We start from the raw sequence: 12379 nt of genomic DNA on the forward strand, positions 1-12379 counted from the left end.
CCTCTCCCTATTCATGTTTATTTGTACATGTTTGTCATTGTCCATGTTTCTATTGATATTAAATGTTTTCAGTCTGAGATAACAGGCGTTGGCAGCGACTGCTATTCAACGGAGCTTTGAATGAAAATACGAATAGCATCTGGTTGTAGTTTTTTTTTCTTTGCTCACATACCGACATGCTGTTTGAATAATATTCGTCTCCACGCGAGGCGTTTAGAGAATCGTGGTGCAAGGGGCAGGTAATCGCAGCGGTCGCTCGCCTCGGAAAGGACAACATAAAGATCCTTACTTCGGCACCGAGCAAACTCAAGCTACCCTAAGTCCCACCCGACCCCACAGACCTCTGTAATCTCGATTTCCTCGAGCTCGGCGAGCCCACACTACAGGCAAAACGAGCGTGTTTATATAACATCTATTCCATGCTAAATAAATAAAGTCGATTTTAAGAATAATACCAAAGATGTGTACAGGTGGATTGCTGTCTGTCAGCCAAGACCAACGCTTAGCCTCTTGCGAAGTTCTCCGCTGTTAGTCTCGGCGAGCAGTAACAAAGACTGTGACTAAAGCGGAAGCTTTGTAGTCTCATGCCTCGTTTTAGTAGTTAACTGGAAAATATTGTCTGCCAGCAGTCCAGTAATATAAGTTCGTGATAATACTGCATGTAGAAATACAGAAAACTAAACACAAGTGATTACATCACCAAGACAGTAGTGATGCTGTGCTCTTTGCCTGTACCGGAAGTGAGTAACCATTTGCCATGGCGGCTACAGGCCTTTGCGCTGAATGAATGCGCGGTCTGTGTAAGTCTGTTCCCGACCGTTGCATGGTGTTCGTGACGTAGCTGTCCATCCAGCACGCGACAGGAAGTACGTGACTGTCACAGTGAATGACAGGAAAGGGAGATAACTATCTTGCCGCAAGCTTTGGCTTTTTTTTCATTGGAAGCTCGCATTCTTCACACTCGGTTGACCGAGTTCTGTTTATTCATGTGTTTTGTCCATTTGTGTCTTTCTCACGGCAATCGCCGACATCTAGAGAAACGATGAAAGCGGTCAGTGAAAGATAAGGCGATGAATCATGTGAGTCGTCAAGCGAAGATAATTCAATGGAACAGCACAGGAAACGTCGACGATAGTGTGTGAACAAAGTATTTTTTCAAAAAAAGAACAAAAATAAACTAACACTTTTTAAAAAAAATATTTTTGTGCATTTACATTACAGTCCACATTACAGTCACATGGTCGAAGATGAAAAGCGGAAGTCAACAGCCTCGGCTTAAAGTATTATCTATATGTTTAGCTAGTCCTTTGTAGAGTAAACTGGTATTTTTAAATCATTTTCTTTTTCTTTCAATCCTCTTTTATGTTGGCTGCACAGACAAGTACAAATCTCGGAGCACGAAGTGTGTTGTCAACGCTGTGAAACCGGAAGTCTCCACAACTGTGTGTTTGTCATGGCGAACTTCAGCAAAGTTAGGTCAGTTAAAAAGACCACATCCCTTTTTTCAATTATTAAAGCGATCGTGTTCTTAAATTCTCATTCTTTATAAATGTATCTAGCCCTATGTTCACAGATGATTTTTCAATCGCTTGATGGAGGTGTCACACCTGGCGGACTTTCTCTCTCTCTTCCCCACCCTTCCTGACCCCATACATCCGGTATTTTTACTTTCCTTGGTGTGTTCTTATATTTGTGAGACTTGATAAGAGAAAAGACACGGCACACACACACACACAATCACACACATATATATATATATACGCGCACGCACGCACACCAAATCCATTGTAGGTCTGAAAGGCAGAGAGAGAGTTCTAGATACAGGCTTGAGAATTTCTCATATTGAGACCTCGTCTCTCTAACAAGTGACCCTGCACTGATGACTGACCTCAGGGTCACGATGGTACTACTGATATTGCTGGCTGTCTGACAACCTGCGTCAGCCGGTCGTCTGCCAGAGAGTGAACACCACTCACACAACACATCGTGCACGTGGGAAAGCTCGGGAAAGACAAGGAATTTAAAAGAATTAATTTGAAAAAAGGATGAGCGCACGCGCGCATTTGGATGTGCGTTTTTCAATTGGACTGTGACCAAAAGTATCATAACGTTTTTCTATAACCGTCATGTAAACACTTTGCCACACTTGGTCAAACCTTCGTCTAGATTTGCCGAAGTGTCTCACATCCGAAGAACCCCGCAGTGCCAGCCATACTGTATACCGAAGAAAAAAAAGTTTGGACCTAGCTTACCATGGTGACCAAAGGTCCATTGTCCCAAACATTACACCGGTGACAGTTCGTCTACTCTGTTCTCTCTGGCATTCAGTTCCTACATTCCATGGAGCATCCGTTCGCTGCTACATATTTTCCAGCCATCCGTGTGTTGCTGCATTTTTTTTTTTTTTTTTTTTTACATCCGTTTGGTGTTTAGTCTAACGAGTCAGCCGCACACGAATTTGGTTTTGTAGAAGCGTTTCTGAGACGTGACTCGCAAGTAGAAATGGATCATGAGGCTAAAACTGAAGAGAGCAGTCGCATCCAGCAACTTCCACAAATATATCTGTTGGAAGTCTTCATGCGTTGTCAAATAATGCTGTTGAGTCTTCACCAGTGCAGCTAATAACGGAAAATGTGTTGAGTAAACAGTAACGAAAGAAATAAAAACACATCCTCTTTGCTGCCCGCAAATCTGGAAATTAATGGTGGATCCCTTCGTGCAGCTTGGCGATAGACGGTCTGCCCAGTTAAGCGGCGGGCACACGAGAAGCAAAAAGCGCGAAACTTTTCCGAAGCAACCCTGCTTTTCCTGCTTGCCGTGTGACCAACACTGCAAGCTATCCCCAAAGCGGCTTCGTAAGCCTGCTTGGCTTTAGCTTGCGGCCTGCTTCGCGCTTTAGAACCTGTTCTACTTTTCCACGCGTTTCCACATGGCTGTGAAAGCAACAGGGCCTCTGGCGAACCTCAGCGAGGACCAGACCGTTCCTTTGATCAAATTAATTAACTGCCATAGCGAGCTATGGGACTCGAGACGGCCTAAATATCGGCACAAACAATTTAAGACCGATACAGCGTTCGTGTGTGTGACCAGCGGCCCCCCACAAGCCAGCTTATCAAGCAGCCCGCTAGCGGGCTCGGAAAAGCGCTGCTTCGAAAGCCAAGCTTGCGAAGCCGCTTTTGGCTTCTCGTGTGTCCGCACCTTTACAGACAAGCAGCTGACGGCGCCATTATTGATATCGCCATGACAACTGGCGGCCCTGGGCATCCTTTATGGCTACAACGCCTTCGTGAGGGGAATCGTGAGGACATCTTCACCTCCACGCTGGGATGTCCACGCAGAACTATTTCGTGTGTGTGTGTGACAAAAGAGCAAATAACTTTCTTAAGACAAAGACTTCTTTGACCAAGGAATCACATCTTTCGTGGGAAGGTTCGAAAACAAGAACTGGTATTCATGTCGAGCCAGGCATCCACAGCCAAACTGATAACGTCCATCTGTTCTTCGTTCAGTACTCGATATTCTCTCTTGTGGAAGCCATTTGCAGTTGAGCTTTGAATGGGATCATATCAACATGTATGAGTGGACTGCAAAACAGACTGGACGAGACGAAAAGTGTGCAACAATTCCGACATTTTTACTGTGTCAGGATGAGACTTGTTGTCAAAATGGACATTAACATTTCCAAGAAGCACTGCACGTCCACTGAGTGCATTGCTATCGTCCAGCAGATCATGAAATTCTGAGAAAAAGGTAGAGGCTGTCAGTTTGTTTTTGGCACTTGGATGGGGTCTGTAGATGCAGAACAGGTGTGTCCAGCAATACGGAGCTGAAAAAGAGGCTTGTATGCATTCAAAATATGTATGTGGGAACAATAAAGCAGAAGTAAAAGTCAGGTACTTGGCAAGTGATGATTTGTAGATAATATCAATGCAGCCTCCACGTGTAGGACGGAGGAATGACAGACCGAGGACTCAACTGATAAGAGCTTCCACAGGACAGACGAGGACTCAGGCGCCAGGACCTGTGACATGGGCAACAAAGTGCGGTCTAATCTGACTCCATCATGGCCAATGCGGCAATAATGCCGTGGCAGTTACGGCTAATGTCTAATTACTTGCCAAGTACCACGTAACTAGGTTAATTGAGACTCCAAGCGAGGGCCATTCTTTACACCGGGCTCCACAACCAACAACAGTGTTGCAGCACTCGGTAACTCTCACAATCGATCTGCGTCTTAACTTGTAACTGACGAATATGTCCTTCGCCATTAATAGTGAAGACCTCAACTAGAATATTTTGGGGAGATATAAAGAATCTTTTAAAGTCTATCGACGCCGAAAAAAAAAAGTTGCATAGCCCTTTCAGAAATATTTTTCATGATCCAGAGAACACTAATTCTGCTTGAGTCTTCATCTTTGTCCACGCACTTAGTTCATGCTTACCACGAGGTCATCAGTCTGATGACGTTTGTTTACTTATTATATAGATAACTGTTTGCAGTATTTCATGTGTAGCTCGCCTCCACACAGGGAAATGCGCTCTACAATCATCATCATCATCAGCAGCAGCATCATCATCATCACCGCTACCACCACCAGGACCACCACCTTCACCCCCATCAAAAATCACTAAAATGTAAATGTTTGTTCAATGATAAATTAACAATCGTTAAATATGAAAAATAATATTTGCATGCACTGTATTTATGGAAACCGTGACGCTAGGAGAACAGAAAGGGATATAACTCTAATAATATCGCAGTCAAGTCACTGAGTGTTTGCTTCCCTTGGCTATTTTGACAATCTGTTCAAGTTAGGGACTTGGTGACTGAAATAACAAACCAACAGTAAGGGCTTCTTTCCTTTTTTTCTGTATAAGTTTTTTTTTTTGGGTAAGAAATTAAAAGCTTATAAAACGTGTGATAGGCATGTCACATATTCACACCCCTTCGTGTGACTAAGCAAGGTGTGCCATCTGGCTGAGGGTGTCAAGGTGTCTGTCGGGTCTCAAGGTGTCTGTGGGGTAGGCGGTATTTAGGACTGTCCAGAAGTGTAGTTACAAAATGTTCATCACTACAATGAAGGTCTCAAGGAGCTCGGTTCAAATCTTACCGCGGGGTCCCACGTATTTGTTATTTTTTGCATGTAACACCTTCTCACCAGGGTTGACCGTTGTGTTTTCTTCAGATATTCCGGTTTCCCTACTACGATCCTGCCTTCACCTCGTCACTTTACTCCGCCATGCTGCACTCACAGTCCGGTGTCTCACCTGCAGGTTGACAGAGTCAACAAAACAAACCAATAACCAACCGGAGAGTTTGTTTCCTAAGAGAAATATAGAGGTCAAAATAATAGAATCATGTGTGTTGTGTACATGTGGTGCTTGACGATGTGTGAGTCTACTAACAGGTTTCTTTTGCATGTCTTTGGATATTTTCAGCTTTTTAATCAACCCCTCAATATTTGTGAGAGGCCTTTCGTAACACGTGTACTGAGCTCGAGCTGAGTTTCAGATGAATTGAAATAATAAACTTACTAACACGTCTCACCACCTTCCTCGTATCTATCTACCTATCCTCCCTCCCTACTAAGGCATCCGAGGCCGCAGACCGAATTCCTCCTTTTTAACATCAGTCATCCGTGAAGTGATCCTGTGGTCTCTGAGGTAAACCTGAGCGCAACATCTGATTCCACGTATTGGGTGACAAGACCTCAGACACTGTTATACATACTAACCCTGTACACCATACATATTGTCACTTGGTATTGGTTTCCCTGCTAACCGCTTTCAAATGCACCCGATGTGAGAGAGAAAGAAAGAGAGAAAGAGAGAGAGGAGGAGGAGGAGGAGGCGCAAAAGGAAGAGAATTAACAGGAAACTAAAAGTACGGAGGTTAGAGCTTCATTAGGTGTATGATTCAGAATATAAATTAAGGGTGGATTACAGTTAGGGTTCTTACGGCAGTGTAGCAGTGAGAATTATGGCTAGATTAGGGTGTAAATGATTTGTGGGTGTATTTACCCTGATAACTGGACAGCTAACCTTGTTTGTTCGGTTTTGGTTTTTCCTTTTTTTTTTTAGTATTTTTTTGCTAATTGTCTTTAGGGCTGGGGCTAATGAGTGAATGGACAGGTGAGCGGGTGGCCAATGTGAGTGAGGAATACGACGGGGGGGGGGGTTGTTCTTGTGAAGGTGGGAGGGTCAGGTGAGCGAGTAAAGCGGGTGGGCGCTCAGGTGAGTAAGTGGGATGTACTCACCCATGGTCATGGAAAAGTGAGTGCACGCGCACCGATACTGCTCCCTGCAACCAGAGAAGAATCGCCCGTGTCTGGCAGTGTCAGGTGACTGAGCATGGCTGACCCAAGAAAACAAAAATTAAGACCTCCGATGGGTTTATTTGTCCCTCAGAGGAACAAAGGACAAACCGTACGAAGTACCCGATACTGTGAAACGAAATCCACATCAGGGTATTTCACAGTCATAAATAAACCTGAATTGCACAAGCTGCTGGTAATTCTTTGTCTGAAATCAAATCTGTAAAAACTAATTACTTGTCCATCACAGTTTTAAACCGAGCGTGAGCAGTGTGAGTCCAAGGCACTAGGCTTGCCTCCCATGAAAAATAATGTCAGTAACTAGAAACATCACTCTACTATTGTACAAAAAATTTTTAATGCATAGAGCTATTCCCATTAAATGTGTAATGTACATAGCTATTCCCATTAAATGTGTCATGTACATAGCTACTCCCACTAAATGTGTAATGTACATAGCTATTCCCATTAAATGTGTAATGTACATAGCTACTCCCACTAAATGTGTGATGTACATAGCTACTCCCACTAAATGTGTAATGTACATAGTTATTCCCAGTAAATGTGTAATGTACATAGTTATTCCAAGTAAATGTGTAATGTACATAGCTACCCTCAGTAAGTTTGTAATGTACATAGCTACTCCCAGTAAATGTGTAATGTACATAGCTACTCCCAGTAAATGTGTAATGTACATAGCTACTCCCACTAAATGTGTAATGTACATAGCTACTCCCACTAAATGTGTAATGTACATAGCTATTCCCAGTAAATTACAAAGGCATCAACATGTCATGGAGGCTCTGTGAGACACAGGTACACAAGCACTGGACAGACGTTTGAACTACTAAGATACATGTGCCACCATCAGTGCCTCCTCCTCCTGTGGGAGCGAGCTCATGACAAACAGCATTTCACATAATCGTGGTAAATAATGTATTTTATGTATTTCATGGCTGACTTTTACCCTAGAACATTCCAAAAGCCATTTCCATGAACACAATTATTGCAATCATTAGCATTGGATACCATAAGGACTGTAATTATTCTGTAATATGGCTTTTTACCCTTTGTACTTTAACCTTTGACTGCTGATAAAGTAATGACACGTCACACGAGAAGACTTCGTGCAAAGTCTTGGTTAACTAACCACTGGATGCTATGATAGCTATTGTGACTGAAGAAACCGAGACAAACAGTTTACATGATGTTGGTGTGGATGTGAGTTGCGAGGGTTGGGAGTGTCGAGCTCTCTGCGCTCGATTCCCACTTCTGCAGATTTTCTTTCTCTGGGGCGCATTCCGAATGAAGTTCTTGTATGATTTGAAATTGCCAGCCCATGAGCAAGTAGTGAATGTTAAAAATCTGAACCAGTTTTTAATGAAGTTCAACAATTTCTGTCCAAACCTAACTTTGAGTAATCGCAGAGCTTGAAGTTGTGATGCTTGCGATCTGTGTGTGTGTGCATGTTCAGTTTGTGTTTGTATGTTTAGTTTCTATAAGTGGATTGGTTGTGCTTTATTTTGTGTCGTTTTGTGTATTTATGTGTGTGTGAATATTAAAGTGTGGTTACTTAGTTTATGTGTTTGTGTGTATGTGCCTGCATGTGTTTATTGTATATCCATCTTTTTCAAGTTGGTGTGTTCGCGCGCGCAAGCTATATATAACTCTGCACTAAAAAAGTCGGTGACTCCTGTGATCGACGCTTGTCCAACATCGGATTTTACTTACCTGAGGGAGTGTTGAGAACATGGCTACCTGTACAGATGACCTTTCACCTTGAGGTGTGGATGTCAGACTCGCGTGCGAGTGAAACTGCGTCGTGCTGTCACGCGAGGTCTGAGAGTAGAACATGGGGGACCGGGGGCAGCAATGACCCCCTTGGTGAAACCCTGGAAGTATCTCCAATGCCTGTTGGTGGTAAACTGTAAATCCAAAAAGCGGACTTCTTTGCAAAAACTTTCGTTTGGTTGTCTTTCGTAAAATAAAATCTTCAGCAGGTAGACCGTATGTTGGCCATCACACGGTCTCTCGGCCATCAAACCATGACTGCCATCATCTCATGTACAATACATCTTTATTGTCTACTGCTGTGAAACAGAGATGGAAATTGTAGTGTATCGTATCTTTATCATCCACCGTTTCTCTGCCATCACATCTTATCTCTAATATCTCACCGTATCTCTACAAGTAATTACTTTAATCATTTTATTTCTCTAACAAAATTTCTGAAATTTTATTAATTTATTTATTAGTTCAAAGTTTGTTGCTGTTTTATCTTGTTTGAAAGCAGCTATAGAGTGTTTCAGACGGACTTGCACCTGTTTAGTAAAAGATCGCCATCTTGTTCGATGGTGAGTGGTTGGGTGGGTGCAATCATCGATTGATATCTGATTCATTCCCAATCTTCTGTGGAACCCTGCCAACAACGCCTGCTCCAAAGATCTGCAAGAAAGCAGGTTTGTTCCCTGATGACCGAGGAAAAAATAAAGAGTGTAGAGTACTCTAGACCGTTGTACCAAAGCGTCTGTTTTATTTTTTCATTACATCGATTTTTCTTTTGATTATTTTATCTACTTGTTCTTCTTCGTACCTAGGTGGTACATGAGGCATCCTCTAGAGGTCTCTATTTTTGTCTGTCAGCAACATGTCTAGCTGTTGTTCCAGGCTTCTGCTCCTTTCTCTCTTTCTTTCTCTATACATCTTTTGGCTGAACACGTTTGCTCTTGCCATCAGCTGTCCAATAAAGGGTTGGCTTTGGTGGTGAGTGGTTTCATTCTGCACACATGCTATCATACTTTCCATCTGGGTTTTATTTATTATTATTGTTGGATGTATTATTATTATTATTATTATTATTATTATTATTATTATTATTATTATTATTATTATTATTATTATTGGTCCGATAGGAGGTTGTTTGGTTTTATCTTCGTTTTTTTTTTTTTTTTTTGTTATTTATTTATTTTGTGATTCAATAGTCTGTAAACTCAGTGTAGAAGTGTGCATTATGTATAAATAGCCCAAGCAGAAACACTAGCTCTAACAAATGATAAAAATAGAATAATAATAATATCAATGCTTTCTAAATTAGAGTTATATAAATATCTTTATTACAAGCCGTTGGAGAACTCGCTCATCTCAAACCCTTTGCAAAAATGTCATCGCTCATCTACTATTTTCCTCTAGATGTTAGTCTCATTACAAACTGTTGTAGTATCAGTTTCACACAAACTGCAAGAAATGTACTCAGTGAGGACAGGAAGACTCGGGTCTGTCTCTGTATGACCTTCTGTAAACATATCTACTTGCTCTCTGTCTGCACTAGTTTCAGTCCCATTGCATTCTATATCACAGGAAAAATATTATGAGTTTATTGTGGGAGAGCAGACACTGAGTACATACCTACCCATGCATGGATGACTGAGGACACAAAGGTTGTTCTAGTTTCAGTTCTCTTTGCCCGTTGTAAGGTTGTAGGTGTTCTCATGGGGTTCACCTGCTTTCACTCGACATGTTGGTAGTGAGGCCACAGTATCAGGGTACACCTTGCTGTGCTCTTTCTCAAACACTAATTAGTGTGTGTGTACATGTGTGTACATGTGTGTGTATGTGTGTATGTGTACATGTGTATACATGTGTGTATGTGTATATGTGTATGTGTGTATGTGTGTGTATATGTGTGTATGTGTGTGTACATGTGTGTATGTGTCTATACATGTGTGTATGTGTGTATACATGTGTGTATGTGTGTATGTATGTGTATGTGTGTGTGTGTGTACATGTGTGTATGTGTGTATGTGTATATGTGTGTATGTGTGTATGTATGTGTGTATGTGTATACATGTGTATACATGTGTGTGTGTATGAAATCTGCATTAGTCATGTGTACCTAACCATGTTTTGACATAACTGTCATTTCTCTTTCTTTTTTTTTTTTAAAGAGGTTACATTTCAATCATCTAGTACTCTGGGTTTTTTTGTTCTTGATAATTCCTTATGATATTTTCTTCATATTGATGTTGAATCATGCGACCTGCTTTATTCAGACATAAACATTGTAGTTCAGGAGACAATTTCTAGGCGGAGCTGCCCATGTGATTAGTTTTATCTGATTTTATCTACCAACTCACCATGCGGTATAGGAAATAATAATAGTAACAACAATAATAATAACAATGATGATAATGAGCACTTATTTAGTGCATTTCTTTACAAGGTTGCGAACTAGATGTGCTTCATTAGTAATTACAATCACATTCTAATATGAAGAATATGTAGAATTATAATATGTAGGAGAATTGTCAAGAAAAAAGCCATCAGTGCTAGATCGTTCAAATGTAACTTTTTTTAAAAAAGAGGAAAAATATCAGAGATCACTAACAAGGCAGGTGTTCGCTGGCGCAGCATGGTAGGTACAGGTAGGTGTTGCAAACTTCCAGATGCACACACACACAAGAATCAAGATACGACAGTCGTGTGGGGTGAATGAACTACTGGATGCCCAGAGCCTGCTGCTGCTTTTTTCAGTTCAAGGTGAGATTCAAATGGTTCAGACCTATACTCTACATAACATCAGTAATGTCAGCAGGTACCGACAGCTCAGTGAACTATTTACCCCAATCTAAAAGAAGGACTTTGTTCAAGTGAGCTACAATTTTTAGACCGATACTTAACCCACCCACACGTGCACCCACTACACCCATAAAACATTGAGACTCTTAAAACACACATTAAAACCCGAAGTCAAGTGACAGAACAACTCGGCAGACGAGAGAAGAAAAAAAAAACAGAAAGCAATGTATTGCTTGTCCACAGATGTATATCTCTCAACTGCTTGCAGATGAATTTTTCGAATAACTTCTAGAACAAGTCACAAAGCGCGAATTTGCTTCAGGTTTAACTACCAGCATCTAGAAGAAGAGCAGATTGTTGTTGTGTTGCTGTTGTAGTTGCTGTTGTTGCTGCTGTTGCTGCTGCCATCGTTGCTGTTGTTGTGGCGGTGGTGGTGGTGTTCGCTGAGACCTGTGAGCCTACAACTTTGAGAGATACTGTTGGTCGGTAAACAGCCAACAGTTCAGAGATTTATGTCTGTGTTAATCTTTTATTGTTTTGAGGTTGTGTTGGGTTTTTTCTTTTTTCTTTTTTCAAGACTTATCTGATGCTTACGTGCAACTGGAGGCTCCCATTCTCCCTTTGTGACTAGTTGATGTGACAACTCTTTAGATGGCAAGAAACACGTGCAAGTGGCTTCACACTCACGTGCATTGGTTTTGAACTAGTTCTGACTTGAAGTCGATGTCTACTAATGACAAGATGAGGGCTAGAAAGATCTTCAGGAAGACTTCAGTAGGAGCAGTCGACTTTTTTCGTGCTCTTCCACTGAGTTTTGCTGTGGTCAGTCAGCGCCTAGGATAGCAGCACACCAACCATCGTGTTCATCACTGTTTGACTGTCTCCTTGTCTCAATGAACATATTGTTGGTAATACATTGTTTGTACACAGTCAGGTCATGGTATATACATTGTTTGTACACAGTCAGGTCAATACCTCTTCCTGACAAAATTTCTCCCGCGGATTACTCCAAGTCGCGATTTGGTTGGTCGTGACCACTACAAGAGATGAGCACCTGGCGGTTATTTCTCACCTGCGGATTTTGCGAGGTTGGAAAGTAATGAGACGGTTGGGCACATCGTGGACACGGTGAACCCCTTACTTTCTGCTTCTGTGGCTTTTAGCTTCACTTTTATCTTGTTGTTGTCAGCATGCAGTGAAGTGATAATAAAGGTGCTTGACATAAAATCAAAACATAAAACTAGACGGATCTACGTCGGTGCCCACTCACATGTCACGTGTTCTCACTCCTGGTGTCTCGAGCACAGCCTCAACAAGCACGACGAGGGTCAAAAATACACAAGCACGTACTCGTTGTGTTTGAAGGAACTGAGAAACAAAATGTCGGGTTTTTTTTTTAATTTCTGCTGCGCACCTTAAAGTGCGACTAAACCCAATTTTCAGTCAGTATATATATATATAAAGAATCAAATATGGAGAGTTGAATGGCA

This window comes from Pomacea canaliculata, linkage group LG3 (genome assembly GCF_003073045.1).
Source record: "Pomacea canaliculata isolate SZHN2017 linkage group LG3, ASM307304v1, whole genome shotgun sequence".
NCBI lineage: Eukaryota > Metazoa > Mollusca > Gastropoda > Architaenioglossa > Ampullariidae > Pomacea > Pomacea canaliculata.